Here is a 17351-nt window from a genome sequence, read left to right on the forward strand (position 1 = left end):
TTCCGTCTCTAGACTGCAGTGTCTGCCCCTACCCAAGGGTTTTCAGCCTGCCCTTCCTGCCTCTGTGCCCCACAGATTAGAACCCACAGTTGTGGAAGCAGGTTCCTTGAGATAAGTCTCTGTAATAAATATTTCTCTGTATGTGTGTATTAATATAGATACATACATGTACATTTGTGTATATACATGTATGTGTATGTGTGTGTGCTAAATTGCTTCAGTTGTGTCCAACTCTTTGCTACCCTATGGACTGTAGTCCACCAGGCTCCTCTATCTATGGGATTCTCTGGGCAGGAATACTGGAGTGCATTGCCATTCCTTTCTCCAGGGGATCTTCCCAATCTGGGAATAAACCTGTGTCTCTCATGCCTCCTGCGTTGGCAGGCAGGTTCTGTACCACTAGCACTGCCTGGGAAGCCCATACACCCATACAGATATAGCCAAACACATACATACATACGTGTGATTACACGTGTGTGTTTGTGTCTAGATATTCTATGAGTTCTGCGTTATGGTAAAACCTTGACTGGTACAGATTTTAGCACCTGATAAAATGGACTCTTCAAGGTTGCAATGCATACCACCTTCTTCAAAAAGACAAACCTGATTTTTCAAAGACAATGATTCTAGACCTGGCTGCACATTTGAGTCAACTTTGTTAACTTTATATAAACATACTCAGGTTCTGTATATAACATAGACAAGAGCAAGATTAGTACATGAAGGGGGAGCTTGGGCGTTCATGTTTTAAAAGAGTTTCTCCAGCAAGTCTGACGCACAGCCAAGGTTGAGAACTACAGTCCAAGCTGAACTCCTCTGGCACCTTTGCTATAAGTGCCACTGAAAATCATCAAACACAGCACACCGTCTTACATTCTTTTAACCAGCCAACCAACCAGCATCAGTTACATGATTTAACATCTGTCAGATAATAATACAGTGTGCAGGGCATACAGGCAACAGGATACCCACTCTTGGTCTTGAGGGCAAACACTGAGATATACAGCTTAATATTATTCTTTGAAGCATACTGATTAATGAATTATTATGTGATGGAATAAATAAAAATTTTACTGCAATATTTAGAGAAGCTGATAGTGGTTATTCAAAACAGTGCATAATTTAAGTAGCTCTTATTTCAACTGAAAACTATCAGCAAGTGTTAATAAATGCTCTCTATATGTATTTATTAACAGACTGCACTGTTGGTATTTGTGATACTGCCAGGCATGATTAATTCTCAACCCAGAGATCGTTCAGTAGACACCAAAGTGTCTGTGACTACTTTCTTAACAGCAAAAGCTACAAATGCTCCTGTGAGCTTGCTCTAAGGAGAGCAAAACCAATTCCTGAGATCAACAAAGTCTGATTTAATCTGCAAGAGCAGAAGGAGGGTTTGGCTGGGCTGAAGAATGTGGGTTGGGGCCACTGCAAGGCTGGCTAGCCCGGCACCTGCAAGATGCTTTGCCGATTCTAAGTCAATCCATAAATGTTAGATAAGACTTCTCACTGTATTATTATTTTATGAACACACTTTTCAGATAGCTAAAATGCTTTTCAACCCCTGTGCAGTCACTGAACGACACTCTTGTGAGAAAAGCTACTGCTGATTTTTCTTTTATACATTCAGAAAACTAAGATCATGGCATCCAGTCCCATCACTTCATGGCAAATGGATGGGGAAACAGTGGAAACAGTGGCTGACTTTATTTTTCCGTGCTCCAAAATCACTGCAGATGGTGACTGCAGCCATGAAATTTAAAGACGCTTACTCCTTAGAAGGAAAGCTATGACCAACCTAGACAGCATATTAAAAAGCACAGATATTACTTTGGCAACAAAGGTCCGTCTAGTCAAGGCTATGGTTTTTCCCGTGGTCATGTATGGATGTGAGAGTTGGACTGTGAAGAAAGCAGAGCACCAAAGAATGATGCTTTTGAACTACGGTGTTGGAGGACTCCTGAGAGTCCCTTGGACTGCAAAGAGATCCAACCAGTCCCTCCTAAAGGAAATCAGTCCTGGGTGTTCATTGGTAGGACTGATGTTGAAGCTGAAACTCCAATACTTTGGCCACTTGATGCGAAGAGCTGACTCATTTGAAAAGACCCTGATGCTTGGAAAGATTGAGGACAGGAGGAGAAGAGGACGACAGAGGATGAGATAGTTGGATGGCATCACCGATTCAATGGACGTGGGTTTGGGTGGACTCTGGGAGTTGGTGATGGACAGAGAGGCTTGGCATGCTGCAGTTCATGGGGTCGCAAAGAACCAGACACGACTGAGCAACTGAACTGAACTGAACTTATACATGAGGAGACTGAGCTTCTAAAAGGAAAATCAACTTTTTCCCCAAGGGCCTGAGAGCAGAGCTGCGAAGGGATGGAGGGCTTCCAATCTCCTGGAATTCCATCATGCTTAGTTTCCTAGGGGTGCTTTTAGGACTTTCTTTTACAAAAAAGAAAAAAAGTTTCAAAAAAAAACACTTCAAAGTTACACAAGTGCCTCCTCTCATTCACCTCTCTCAACTTTCTTACTTCCTCTTTCACAAGACAGTTTATTTAGTTTACTTGTTAAAAACACTTGAGGCTCATGGAAGTTCATGAAAGGGTGGTGATACCATTAGCATCACTAAAGGATCTGTCAAAACTGTCACCATGTGTTTTTATTCTAATGGATTTGGACTTCACAGTCAAATTTTACTCCGGCTTCAAGTATGGCCTTGACTTGATTTGTTTTAATTCATATTAACATTGTAAAGATCCATATTATTGGTTTGTCCATATTTATAATTAATGAAAATTCTCTTCAGCAGCCATTACAATCTGTCAGATCGCATTAATCTACATTTCAAAAAGTGACTTGGGAGAAGGAACTGTAAATACATTTTCCTTTTTTGAAGGAGACGTTAGGGTTCTCAGGGTAAAAGCAGATTTATAGTTGTTGTGTTTTTTTTTTTTCCTCAAACCAGAGACAGACTTAAGGAATATATTTGAGACTTAAGAGTAAAAATGCACTTTTTATTATTATTGTTGAAATAAGAAAAACTACAGTTAAGTATTAAGACTTCAGGAATGAAAGAATTTTAAATCCTCTTTCCAAAGCCCTTAAGCCTTCCAAATTAATGAAGAGTTCAAAATGCAGGAGGGTCAGCTACAGCTGAAATCTCACTGAGCTCCACTTTTCAATTTTCTAGGAATCCTGTGAATTCATATTGTGTTTACATTTCCACCAAGTTCTGTGTTTCTCTTTAAATTTTTATTACAACTTTTTTACATTAGTGCTGTTTTTTAGGTCATGGCACGGTCAGGTCATTTACTGGCAGACTTTCAGCTTTAACTCAATTCTTTTGCTTTTGTGGGCTTTTCTGGCCATTACTGCGATCTGCTTCTAGATGACTTATAATCAAATGAGTTCCATGGTAAATACTGCTATCACATCTTTGTTCAGAATGCCCAGGGCTCCCTGCTTTCCTCATGCATGTTTTTGTCAAATTAATTTTGACATTCCCCAGATAACAGATAGCTTGCTGAATTTCAAATGGGATGCACTGTGGGAGAGCAATTCACAAAGCATTTTACAGTCAAGGGCTTCTGAAAATGGGACTAAAACCAGGTAGAATGAACACTGTTCTGTGAAGGAAAGGGTTTTAATTAATTATGTAATTTGGCTGCTGATGACAATAGGTTGAATTAAGGAAACAAAAAAGAGAACAACAGTGACTCAGATGCATCCATGAGCCAAATGTAACTGGCTAAGTGGTACGTTCCCAGAAACATCCTCTTTCCCTCCTTCCCCACTTTCCATCAGCTACCAAGTCCTGCAGCACATAAACCACGCATGCCCTTCCTCTCCTTCCCTGCTGGCTTGGCCAAGGATTCATCATCTGCCGAGACCATCATCCAGTCTGTCCGTTTGTGAACAACTCCAAGGTAGCTCAATTACGAGACCATCTTTCTCCTGAGATGAAATCTGTCTGCCTATGTATACCTTTTATCCCTAGGTTTTCATACCATATTTTGCACCATCATCCACCTATTACCACTGTCAAAATAGGTACCTGCTGTCATCTTCTTGCCTGGGTCAGGATCCACCACCATGCTCATCTTTCTCCTCTCAATACATTTTCCCTTCAAATGGAGCACCCAGATGGGGAGGTGGCTTCAACAATATTGAACAGAAGAAGTCTAGTAATTTCTTGGTTTTGGACAGATAGGTATGAATGCAACCCAGATTCACATAAAATTTCTGACATCGTTATTACATGCTCAATTCATACTGAGTTTAATTACAGTCTCTTCATGTGATCAGTTATTGGCCTCAGCTCTTGTGATCTTTCCTTAGGCAACTGGTACTTACGAATTAGGAGCTGGAGCTGACTTTAATTCATATTGATTTTTGTCTCCTCTAGAAATTGATTTCCATCCTTATTCCACAGTCTTGGCAAGATCAATTGCCCAGATAAGCACACTCTCACTAGGCCCACATTTCTTCAATCTGTATTTAAAAATGATTATTTTCCCACACACCTTGCTAAACTCAAGACACAAAATGTCTGCAGCTTTCTCCTATTCTAAAAGTCTAATAATGCCCATGAAAAAAAAGAAAAAAAAAAGCAAAGAAAAGGAACATGCTGTCAGTTTGACATGATATATTTTTATGACTTATTTTTACTGTTTTACTGAACTCAAGTTGGTTCCTGATGACCTTTTCTTTTAACAGTCACAACCCATCTGCTAAAAAAAAAAAAAAAAACCTCAGCTGTAATATGCCTGGAGATAAATGCTCCAGCTTCAGTGTCTCCATTTATCAGAATATAGTCCACCATGCCCAACTTCCACCCAACCCCATCCCTTTCTGAAGACTGTCACATTTGTCCCTCTTTCTATTCTTCTGGCACCTGTCCTGGTCCCCATATGACCCCAAGATTATCAGCTGTGGTTCCATGAACAAATTTATAAGCTCTTTTAATGCCCTGATAGATACATAATTTTTCTAGTCAGGAAGCTTAAACTGCTTTGGAATAATTGTATTCCTTTCTAAAACTGTCTAGTGCGGTGTGGGCTTCTATAGCTCCATACTAGAACTTGAGCCATTTCAATCAAAACATGACCTTCATTAGCAGAAAAGACAAAAGTAGTCATTTAGAAGCTGATGAGCTCCTTTCTTCTCTGTCATCATGTACCATTAAATTTTCTTCCTCAGGTGTGGGACTCCTCACTGCTTCTTCAGGGTTTAACATAACTCAAAGTCTGTCCTTCTCTCTTTCATGATGCTAAGCATTTGTTCACAGGCCTCAACTCACTCACTCACTCTGCATCTTAGTTTCATTTGCCCTGCTTTAGTAATAATGGAAAAAAATAAGGTTGGAGTATTCCAGAGGATCAGTGCTAATGCACAGAATGAACACTTCTTAGCACTCTGTGTTCAGCTGCGTTTATCAAGTCTGACCTGGCTGGGTATAGAAGCCCACTCACAATTGATGACTGTTTCTCTGGGAAAATACACTCTGCATTCCAAAGAAGTGACTCGGAAAGAAATTTCTCAGATGTTTGTGTCTTGGACTGCCTTTTGCTCCTAGGCCCCAGCTTCTGAATCAATCACATAAAACATATGAGTAGATCCTCTTCCTCCAGATTCAGGAAAAATACCATCACTTTTTTTCTCTTGAATGCACAAAAAGCTTTCAACACCGAAATGCCCTGTGAATTTCTACCACAGCAAATGGACCAATTTAGGAAATCTTACTAGTCTATTTACCGTTGATCTCCTTTTCCATTTTGACCATCCTTATACCAAATTAACATTCCTCTGTTTGGGTGATATCCCCTCTTTTTAAACGGTTTTTCATTTGAGTAGAGTTGACATACAATGTTGTGTTAGTTTCAGATATATGGCAAAGTGAATTAGTTGTGTGTGTGTGTGTGTGTGTGTGTGTGTGTGTGTGTGTGTCTGGCCTCCCAGATGGTGCTAGTGGTAAAGAACCTGCCTGCCAATGCAGGAGACACAGGAGACCCAGGCTCAATCCTTGAGTCAGGAAGATCCCTGGGAAGAGGGCATGGCAACCCACTCTAGTATTCTTCCCTGGAGAATGCCAAGATCAGAAGAGCCTGGAGGGCTACTGTCCATGGGGTCACAAAGAGTCAGACACGATTGAAGTGACTTAGCAGGCATGTACGCATATATATATATACACATACATATACACATATATACACACCTTCTTTTTCAGCTTCATATAGGTTATCACAAAATTGTGAGCAGAGTTCCCTGTGCTATACAGTAGGCTCTTGTACTGTGTGCTAAGTCACTTCACTTGTGTCTGACTCTTTGCGACCCTATGCACTGTAGCCCACCAGGCTCCTCTGTCCATGGGATTCTCCAGGGAAGAATACTGGAGTGGACTGCATTGCCCTCCTCCAGGGGATCTTCCTGACCCAGGGATTGAACCTGTGTCTCTCGCATTTCCTGCATTGGAAAGTGGATTCTTTAACACTAACACCAGCAGGGAAGCCCACAGTAAGTCCTTATTAGTTATCTATTTTATATATATTAATGAATATATGTTAATCCCAATCTCCTAATTTGTCACTCTCTGCCCCATCCCCCCCCCAACATCCCCTTTAGTAACCATAAATTTGCTTTCAATATTTGTATTTCTGTTTTATAAATAAGTCCATTCATATTATTTTTTATTAGATTCCACATGTAAGTGATACCATAAGATATTTATCTTTCTCTGACTTACTTCACTTAGAATGATAATCTCTAGGTCCATCCATATTGTTGCAAATGGCATTATTTCATCCCTTCTTTATGGCTGATATGCCATTGTATATATGTACCCCATCTTCTTTATTCATTCCTCTGTCAATAGACATTCAAGCTGCTCCCAAGTCCTGGCTATTGTAAACAGTGTTACAACAAACACTGGGGTACATATACCTTTTCAACTTAGTTTTTTCCTGGATATATGCCCAGGAGTAGGATTCCAGGATCATATGGTAGCTCTATGTTTAGTTTTTTAAGGAACCCTCCATACCGTTCTCCATAATGGGGATATCAATTTACATTCCCAACAACAGTGTAGGAAGGTTCCTTTTTCTCCATACCCTCTTAGCATTTATTGTCTGTAGACTTTTCAATGATGGCCATTCTGACCTGCGTGAGGTGATACTTCACTGTAGTTTTGATTTGCATTTCTCTAAGAATTAGTGCTGTTGAACATCTCTTCATGTGATTTTTGGCCATCTGCATGTCTTCTTTGGAGAAATGCTTTTTTAGTTGTGCTTTTTTTTCTCCTTTAGTTTAGTGAACTTAGTGCCATAAAGCTACAAGGCAAAGCCAGTCTGTTTCTTCATTTGCAGAAGGCACAAGAGAATAGAAATACTTGAATGGAAGCTTTATTCCCAGTCGTCCCAATCCTGAAGATCTTGGAGTCTGAGGCAGTCTTTGGGACTTAACTTGGGTTTCTCGGGATTTCCAAGGAAGACTTTGGATTGACCATAAAATAAACCATATTCTCTCTCAATAGACCTAGCACCAATTCAGTTGCCTCAGGGTCATTTAGACCAGAAAAAAAAAACAAAATGAAGTCTGGATTTGGGGGGAGAGTGCAGGAAATAAAGATGAAAATTGATCCTTGAGCCTACTTTGAAACAAAACTTGACAACCATTTTGAATCAAAACATGGAAACAAAACTCTGTAGACTCAGCTGACTCTGATTTTTCCCCTCACAGCATTCACACCTCAGGGACAGAAACACTGAGTTTCCTGGTTCTCTGTTTCACTTCCAGATCATCACTCTCTAGTGTTCTCGGGGGAAAAAATAGCTCCTTTTAGGTCCATGCAAGTAGAATATACCCCCAGGCTTTCCTAGAGTCTGGCATCCCCTACTTCTTAGCTGCTGCTTCTAGTTCAGAGCAAATCTGGCCCCAGCTCACATTGTCCCTCTCTGTTCCAGGTCCCCCATCAGACCAGAAGCACATCTGCATCTACAGATAAGACCAGCACACAGTGGCCTCTCAGTAACTAGACTCTTCATCTCCAACGTCCTTCTCCCTTTCATGTATTCACCGCCAAGGTCCCACCCTGGGCCTTGTCATCATTTGAAACATTTTCTGTTCCAAAGTCACCTACTCGAGAGCCCCTCTTTCTGAAGACAACAACATCTTCTCATTTCACAGTGACCACAGAGGTCCCATGACTTTTTCTAATTAATCTGCTGATCTTCTTTTTCTTCCTTCTTTCTTAAGGTTCCATAACCAGGTCATCCTTTCAGTAACACTCTTACCAGAAGTCTTTCCATCAAGGTCACTGAGCAAAGTTCCGACTCTGGCTAAAGCTGGTTATGTGCTTTCTTGGTGTCTGAGTGATGCTGGAGAGAAGCCGCAGCAGGGCAGCTTGGCATCATCATAAATTGAGGGTCCTCGGCCCCACATGGGCCTTCAGAAAGCCTAGCACTTTTTCCTCAGTTTCTCCAGGTCAGCTTGGTCCCCAGTTCTCCACAAGTACTTCAAAATGCTGACTCCTCACACATAGTGTTCTCTTCACTCTCAGCAGCTGAGAATTGAAACAGTCAGATGGGAACCCCCTCAGCTTCTCCCCATCAAAGCCGTAAACCAGCATCAGCCCACCACCCCTGTGCCTCAGGAGACAATGCCCTTCCTGTGGAATGCCGACTCCTTTACATCTACAAACCATCCACGGCCATCTTCAAAGTTGTGCTTTCCTCTAGAGTCAAAAGTTCCTCACATGTGGATCCTTCCTATCAACATTAAAACCTGTTCAAGTTTCTCCATTTGACCGAAAAAAAAAAAAATCCCTGGCCTTCATAGTCTCCTCTAGTTCTCTGAGCCCTTCAGAGTCAAACCCCTTCCTTGAAAGAGAGCTCGGTATTTTCTACCTCCTTTTCTCCTTCTCATTCCATGATCCGCCCTAACATGGATTACAGGAGCATCTCCACGCTCCCGAGAAGCAGCTCTATCCGAGGACACCAGTGACCTCAATGCCTTTTCAGTATTCATTTCACTCAGTTCAGTTCAGTCGCTCAGTTGTGTCTGACTCTTTGTGACCCCATGAAGCGCAGCAGACCAGACCTCCCTGTCCATCACCAACTCCCAGAGTCCATCCAAACCCATGTCCATTGAGTCGGTGATGCCATCCAACCATCTCATCCTCTGAGGTCCCCTTCTCCTCCTGCCCTCAATCTTTCCCAGCATCAGGGTCTTTTCAAATGAGTCAGCTCTTCGCATCAGGTGGCCAAAGTATTGGAGTTTCAGCTTCAACATCAGTCCTACCAATGAACACCCAGGACTGATTTCCTTTAGGAGGGACTGGTTGGATCTCCTTGCAGTCCAAGAGACTCTCAAGAGTCTTCTCCAACACCACAGTTCAAAAGCATCAATTCTTCGGTGCTCAGCTTTCTTTATAGTCCAACTCTCACATCCACATAGGACCACTGGAAAAACCATAACCTTGACTAGACAGACCTTTGTTGACAAAGTAATGTCTCTGCTTTTTAATATGCTGTCTAGGTTGGTCATTTCACTCAGTGGCTCTCAAATGGGGACAGTTTTGTTTCCAGGGGACACTGAGCAATGTCTGGAGCTATCTGGCTGGGGAGAGGGTTCTTTGCATCTTGTGGGCAGAGGCCAAGGATGCTGTTAAGCATTCTATAATGCACAGGACAGCCTCCACAACAAAGAGAAATCCAGACCAAAATGTCAGTGGTGTTGAGGTTGAGAAATCCTGAGATGATGACCCCTACACAACACCTTAAACGACTCACCACTTCATCTGTTTCTTAGCTTCCCTCTGGCCACTCTCCAGACTTCCTTTAGCCTCTCCAGTGCTCTCCTTTTGCAGCCATCTGTTGATTCTCGAGTCACTGCCCCTTATTCCTTGGAGACTTAAGCCCTGGCTCACTGATACTTCTCCAACACACTACTCTGGACATAATTCTTAGGGATTTCTCTCTCCACAAATGTAATCCTTCCCACACCCTTTCCCTGTGGCTCCACCCTTCCTCAGCCATGCATTCCTGAGCTCACAGCCCAGACCTGCTCTGTACCACTTACCGCAACTTCTCCCTCAATTATATACACCTGACTCTCCAACTCCAGCCTCCTATCTTTCCAGTTCACTCTTCAATACCACAAATTCCCAAAATTACCAAACCCCACTACAGACTAAATCTATTGATCCTACTGTCTCTTCTTTCTCATGTGTGGTCCTCTACTGTTACAAAGACCCTGCAACTCTCTCATCCTGGTCTTGCTTTGCAGAACTGACCCCCAAATAAGTTAAATCAAATTCTACCTACTCCACACCTGCTCCCCCCAAGCTGGACTTGAACAGGAAAAACCACTGACCTCAAGTGGGCTCTTAGGGCCGCCAGGCAATCATGTTCCATTACCCAGTGCATTCACTCTCGGATGACTGTCTCATAACTTCTCTCTCTTCAGACCTCTTCATCTCTTTTCTTCCTCAACCTTAGCTAGGCTTTGTTTCCCATTTCATTGGTAAATGGGAAGCAATCAAGTAAAAACTTCAACAAGCTCCTACTAGTAAATCTACTGAACTGTTCCACCTGGGCCCCAACAGGCTGGCCCTCCCTCCTGTCCCTAAGAATAAACTATCTCTACAGCTATGGGGGGACACCCACCCCACCACCCCTTCTTGCCCTCCCAAGGTCATCATTCCAGAAATTCTTCCTCCTCACTCCTGTCTGATTCACCAGGGAAGCTCTCCCAAGGGTTACTCCTGAGAACTCAAATGTTGACTGCCGTATCAGTAAACAAAGGATGTTCCATCACATGGCAGCCTCCTGGACAGTGAGCCCTGAGGGAACTCGGGATGGAGACAAACTGCCCACTGCCAAGCCCATCAGACAGGCAGCTGCTGCAGATACCCCTGATGGTGTACCTGAGGAGACGCAGGATGAGAAAACAGAGGATACAGGCCCCAGGGAGCTAAGGTGCATATCAAAGGGGTAATTTCAGTGAGCCCAGACTCTTACCTTCTCTTACATAAAAAAGCACTAAATTCATTAATTTGAGATGTCTGGTATTTTCTCATTAAGACTGACCACTTGGTCCTTTGTTGCAAAAACTTCTGTATATCTTTGCTTGCCCCCTTGCCTCTTCGGAGCAATATCTAAGAGTTGTTTGAGTTGCTGTCTCCTGGGCTTGAAGTCTTAAGAAAGTCCACTGAATAAAACATAACTCTCAACTGATAGGTTGTGCCTTTTTTTTTTTTTTTTTTCAGACAACATCCTCAAATAAGTTCCCAACTCAGAGTAAAACCAAAGTGTTTGGAATCACCTGTAAAGTCCCCGCTAGCTACTATTCTCACCACCCCTCCCTCTACTCCGGTCACACTGATCTCCTTCCATTTCCTCAAACATTTCACCAACTCCTACATCAAGACCTTTGTTCATGTACTTCTGTCTGCCTGGGATGCTCTTCATCTAGATTTCCAAAGAGTCTGTTCCAGCACCCCTGCTTCAGGTCTTTCCACTCATCACCTTCTCAGTGAGATATGCTGTACACCTTGCTGAAAACCACAACCAACTCCCTCCACAACACACACAAATAATCCTTCCTTCTCTGAAGGATTTAGTATCATGGGACATGCTATGTATTTTATTTATTTTGTGTTTTATACCTGCACTACCAAAACGCAAGCTCCACACATGCAGGATGCTTTCTGTTTGTCCACCATAGTCCTTAAAATAGTAGATATCAAATATATATTTGTTTAATGAATTAATATCTTAACTCTTCAGGGTCACATCTATCTTCACCTAGTTAAAGACAATCAAATTTGAATTCAGGAAATCAATTATATTTTCTATTAAGTAGTGGCATGCTCAGTCATGGTCAAATCTTTGCAACTCCATGGACAGTAGTCCATCAGGCTCCTCTGTCCGTGGAATTCTCCAGGCAAGAATGCTGGAGTGGGTTGCCATTTCCTTCTCAAGGGAATCTTCCCGACCCAGGGATCGAACCTGTGTCTCCTGCATTGCAGCTGTATCCTTTAACCACTGAGCCTCCAGGGAAGCCCTAGTAGTAGTATCCTCTCTCAAAAAGAGAATGCAGTTAAACAAGACTCCAAATGGCATAAGTACTCTTCCCACATCCTTCTCTCTGCATGATCATGAGTGCTGAACTAAGGGAACATATCTGCTCCACTTTAATTCTCATCTTCCTGAGACTGTCTTTTCCAAATTCTGTGGTTTCTCATCATCTTCCCTGATTTATCCTGTTATAATCCTATACTCTTTTGCCAGTCTAAACTTTTTTGTATTACTTATGGCAAATCTGACAGAAGCTAAACAAAGGAGACATCATCAACTGACATGAGATAAAGGATAAGAAGAAGCCTGAAAGTGAAAGTCCTTCAGTTGTGTCTGACTTTTTGTGACTCCATGGACTACACAGCCCATGGAATTCTCCAGGCCAGAATACTGGAGTGGGTGACCTTTCCCTTCTCCAAGGGATCTTGCCAACCCAGGGATTGAACCCAGGTCTCCCACATTGCGGGTATATTCTTTACCAGCTGAGCTGTCAGGGAAGTCCTGCCTCTAAAACATCCAGAAAGTCAGACATAAATCTCAGGTTCTGGAAAAACTTGAACTATTTGAAACTCGAAAACTTGAAAAGCTCAAAAAAGAGGCTCTTATTCTCAAGACTTAAATCTTAAAATGTAACTTTTTAGCCCTGTTATTTCTTTCCATGTGCTTCCATACTGACTGCAGCCTGGTTTCTACCCAGCTTGCTGCTGGATAGATCCATGATTGCTAGATGAGAATTCTTCTCCATACCCTATCCTTCACCCTATGTATACTCAAGCAATCAGGCCCATGTGAGTTCCTGGGATAGTTCCAACAGAGGCAGGGTTTCTACAAAGAGCCTGGACCACGACCCAAACTTTCCGCCTATTAGCTCCCAACCCCCAGGTTTTTTCCTACTCCTTGGGGTTTGGAATCAACCTGGGGTCTGCTGGGCAGTCATGCCTGCTGCGTCCCTGCACCGACACGTCATATCACCTTTGCTCTTGACTATATCTGGGACTGGGGACACTAGCGGGAGCCTGGGATGCCCCATGTCTGAGCTGCCATTCTGCAGGGCCACCTTTATCTGCTCCATCACCATGTGAATGGTTCCCCATCCTTGGTTCTAACCAGACTGCCTAGTGCTATAGTCTCCACTTCTCAGTTTGAACTCTACATGTTTATCTGGGTCTCTGGTACTCAGTTCCCAGCCTCACTTTGGTTGATCCCCTTCTTCTGAGTCTGATACCTGTTATCTTGCACCCCATCTACTTTCAGGGTCTGGGTCCCAAAATGACAGTCACCAATCACATGGTCACAGAGCATCCAACTATGCCACCATTTACTCCATGAGATTCCTCTTGAACTAACTGCTTTGAAAATTCTAATGTGATGAATTTCCGTTTTTTGGCACAGGCAACAGAAAATGTCAGCGAAGACATCAATGTCAGAGACGGAAAACCAGCACGGAGCTTACAGCTCAAATGTACAGTGTGCTACATGTCGATTACAGCGCCATGAAAACTGGGGAAAGAACAGAATGGGAAAATGTTTGGGATAAAATATTAAGTTAACAAAGCAGTCATAAGGCAGATTTTCATTGTGCTTGCACAAAAAACCGAACCACAACTGAGGTGGTTTTCCACCACAGTGAGATCACCAAGGGACTCTCGGAAAGGTCGGTCTTTAGCCAAGGCTCTTTCACTTTGACCCTCACCCACATGCATCTCCCCTCAGAGTGGCTCGATGTCCAGTTTCAACATGTTCCCAGCTCCTCACAAGTTTGGGGTGGCAACAACTCATGCACCAGTGTTCCCATCTCCACTTACCCCTTAACATGTCAGCAACACGAGATCACGAGACAACACGTGATCACGAGATCACGGCCCTACAAGGTGGCCGCTGTCTGCAGGCACAGGAGGGGTTTACGAGAGCATTTCTGACCCACGATTTACATAGACAATACAATGCTACTTTGTTCGACTAGTCGCAGTACAGACACCTGGGCTGGGAAGGAAACCTTTAATGTACTTATCATGCCCCAAGAAGCACTGTTTTCAGGACTTGTTTCAAATGAAAGAAAGACAACAGCTGAAGCAAACAAAGTAATAATGATAAGAATTCTGTGCTCCCCCCTTGGTCAAACGATATAAACACACTCCATTGTATAAAAACACTGGGCGCTGGAGTCTTCTAAAATCTGAACTATTTGAGGATAAGGCCTGAGTAAACACTGTCTAAGACTTGTTTTATTTCAGTTCAACTCAGCAAACTGCGGCTGGACCTTCCAAAACACCACCCAGAGAAGAACAGAATAAGGGTTCTTCAGCTCCTTTTATTCTTCTCTGTCTTTTCTGCTTTCAGTTTTGCTTTGTCTTTGGGCTCATTTTGCTCCCAGGTTTGCACTGTTCTCACTGGCGTAATTTAAGATTTGGGTTTGGGTCAACTTACCTGACTTTGTCCTGGCATGTGCCCAATCTGCCTCCCTACCCAACGGGAGCCACCCATTCTTACTGATGCTGTAACTTTCTGTCTACAAAACAGGTTTCCCTTAAATATCACACCGGGTTCCCCTGAGAACCCTATTCTCAAGGTGACTTCTACACCTCCTGTTTGTCTACCATGGAGATCGCAGTTTGGGGAATGGATGTTTACCGTGGAACTGGGAGAACATGGGCTAGACTGATGCTAAGGAGAAAACACAAACAGCTATACACATGCTACACAAAGACGCAGCAGACAATGAGCATCAGACATGTGAAAGGCTATCTGTTCAGTTCAGTTCAGTCGCTCAGTCGTATTGGACTCTTTGTGACCCCATGGACTGCAGCATGCCAGGCCTCCCTGTCCATCACCAACTCCTGGAGCTTATTCAAACTCATGTCCATCGAGTCGGTGATGCCATCCAACCACCTCATCCTCTGTCGTCCCCTCCTCCTCCCGCCTTCAGTCTTTCCCAGCATCAAGGCCTTTGCAAGTAAGTTAGTTCTTCACATTAGGTGGCCAAATTATTGGAGTTTCAGCTTCAGCATCAGTCCTTCCAATGAATATTCAGGACTGATCTCCTTTAGAATGGACTGGTTGGATCTCCTTGCAGTCCAAGGGACTCTCAAAGAGTTTTCTCCAACACCACAGTTCAAAAGCATCAATTCTTTGGTGCTCAGCTTTCTTTATAGTACAATTCTCACATCCATACATGACTACTGGAAAAACCATAGCTTTGACTAGACAGACCTTTGTTGGCAAAGTGATGTCTCTGCTTTTTAATATGCTGTCTAGGTTGGTCATAACTTTTCTTTCAAGGAGTAAGCATCTTTTAATCCCATGGCTGCAGTCACCATCTGCAGTGATTTTGAAGCCCAAGAAAATAAAATCTGTCACTGTTTCCCCATCTATTTCCCATGAAGTGATGGGACTGGATGCCATGATCTTCGTTTTCTGAATGTTGAGCTTTAAGCCCATTTTTTCACTCTCCTCTTTCACTTTCATAAAGAGACCCTTTAGTTCTTCTTCAATTTCTGCCATAAGTGTGATGTCATCTGCATATCTAAGGTTATTGATATTTCTTCCAGCAATCTTGATTCCAGCTTGTGCTTCATCCACTCCAGCGTTTCTCATGATGTACTCTGCATATAAGTTAAATAAGCAGGGTGACAATATACAGCCTTGACGAATGCCTTTCCCGATTTGGAACCAGTCTGTTGTTCCATGTCCAGTTCTAACTGTTGCTTCCTGACCTGCATGCAGATTTCTCAAGAGGCAGGTCAAGTGGTCTGGTATTCCCTCTCTTGAAGAATTTTCTACCGTTTGCTGTGATCGACACAGTCAAAGGCTTTGGCATAGTCAATAAAACAGAAGTACATGTGAAAGTCTATAAAATGCAAGAAAATCACAGATTCCTCCCTGAATACAATATGAACACCCAATTAGAGAAAAATACTAGCCAGGACATAGAGATCTGGTATCAGCCACTCAAATAAGGAAATTCTTGATTAACAATTTCAGCACCATCATGTGGTCTACAGAAATGACTCTACATATTCTTTAAGGCATGACAGTGGAAAACTGTATGTGTTTACCAGGCATTGTCCACACCAATCGCCCGTGTGAAAATAAAACAGATTTCAGTATGTAATAATGATGTTTGAAATTGGCATGCCTCAGCAGTGTCTTTGCTACAGTCTACTGGGAATTACACTGGTAATCTTCCACTTCAATGCTAACCCACCACTTTTCCCTTATCAAAGTGTGAAGACTGGTGAGACCAGCCTAGAATGACCAGGGGTGGAACTCGAGGATCATAGGCTATGCTTCTTTTTGGGGACCCTTGTCTTAACAATGAGTCTTAGAAAACCCATGCTGAAAAGAGATTTTTAGGTTGTCTCCATATTTTTGTTTTCCACTGTCATGCCTTAAAGAATATGTAGAGTCATTACTGCACACAGCTCTTTTTAGAGCTGCACACATGTTGCTTAAAGATTATCAGTAAAAAGCAGTTAAGAAAATAACAAAACAGAAAAAGACCAGCTTCATGAGGCTGTGCCAGTATCATACTCAAACATGAAAAGAAAAATCTGTGTCAATTCTCCTTTGGGGCTGTAATAGCAGAAATCGGAAAAACCAAAAACTGCTCTGCTACTTTAAGATGTGGGAATATTGGTGAGTAGTCACAATTTTGCCTCACTGAAAATCTCGCTGAATATAATAGGGAAGTCATTGAATACTATGTCTTTCTATTATATCCAAGTGATTTTCACAGTAGGCAATCTGCGAGTACACCACAGGAGTCCCACACTTTAAAATAAAATGGCACCATGAATAGAGTCTCATATGCGATCCTTTTTCAGTCCAGAGCCCTGCCTGGTTTCCTTACTCTTGGCTGAATGGCAGGGGCGATCCTTAAAGAATCAATGAGAAGAAGGAAACCATATCATGAGGTGGGGTGGGGTTTTTTTGTTTGTTTTTTTGTCACTATCAATAATAACTGTGCTCTGCCAATTACTGGAGAGGTGATTATGTATCGTATTTTGAAAATAAATTTGAAAAACAGATTTTTTACATTGCTAATGTGATGGACAAGCCATTTGCAGCAGGGGGCAAAAAGTAAATCTAGGTGCATCCCGGCATGCTCTCCTCACACATCTGGTGCAATGACATGGTACATGAGTCAGAGAAACACTTCTTCTCATCCCCCTCTTCAAAGAGCCCAACATAAAATCCAGTCAGCAAGGACATTCTGCACCAGGCATCCTATGTGCTTAATTTTCTTTAAACAAGGCATTAATACAATCACAGTAG

At 42.6% G+C, this 17351-nt stretch overlaps 1 protein-coding gene across 2 annotated transcripts in view; it reads right to left on the bottom strand.

Moving 5' to 3' along the window:
* The window catches only part of ANO6 (anoctamin 6), a 235836-nt gene that overhangs the window by 118073 nt on the left and 100412 nt on the right, over positions 1 to 17351 (bottom strand). The gene's annotated exons all lie outside the window — the stretch shown is intronic.

Source organism: Budorcas taxicolor, chromosome 5 (genome assembly GCF_023091745.1).
Source record: "Budorcas taxicolor isolate Tak-1 chromosome 5, Takin1.1, whole genome shotgun sequence".
Classification (NCBI taxonomy): domain Eukaryota; kingdom Metazoa; phylum Chordata; class Mammalia; order Artiodactyla; family Bovidae; genus Budorcas; species Budorcas taxicolor.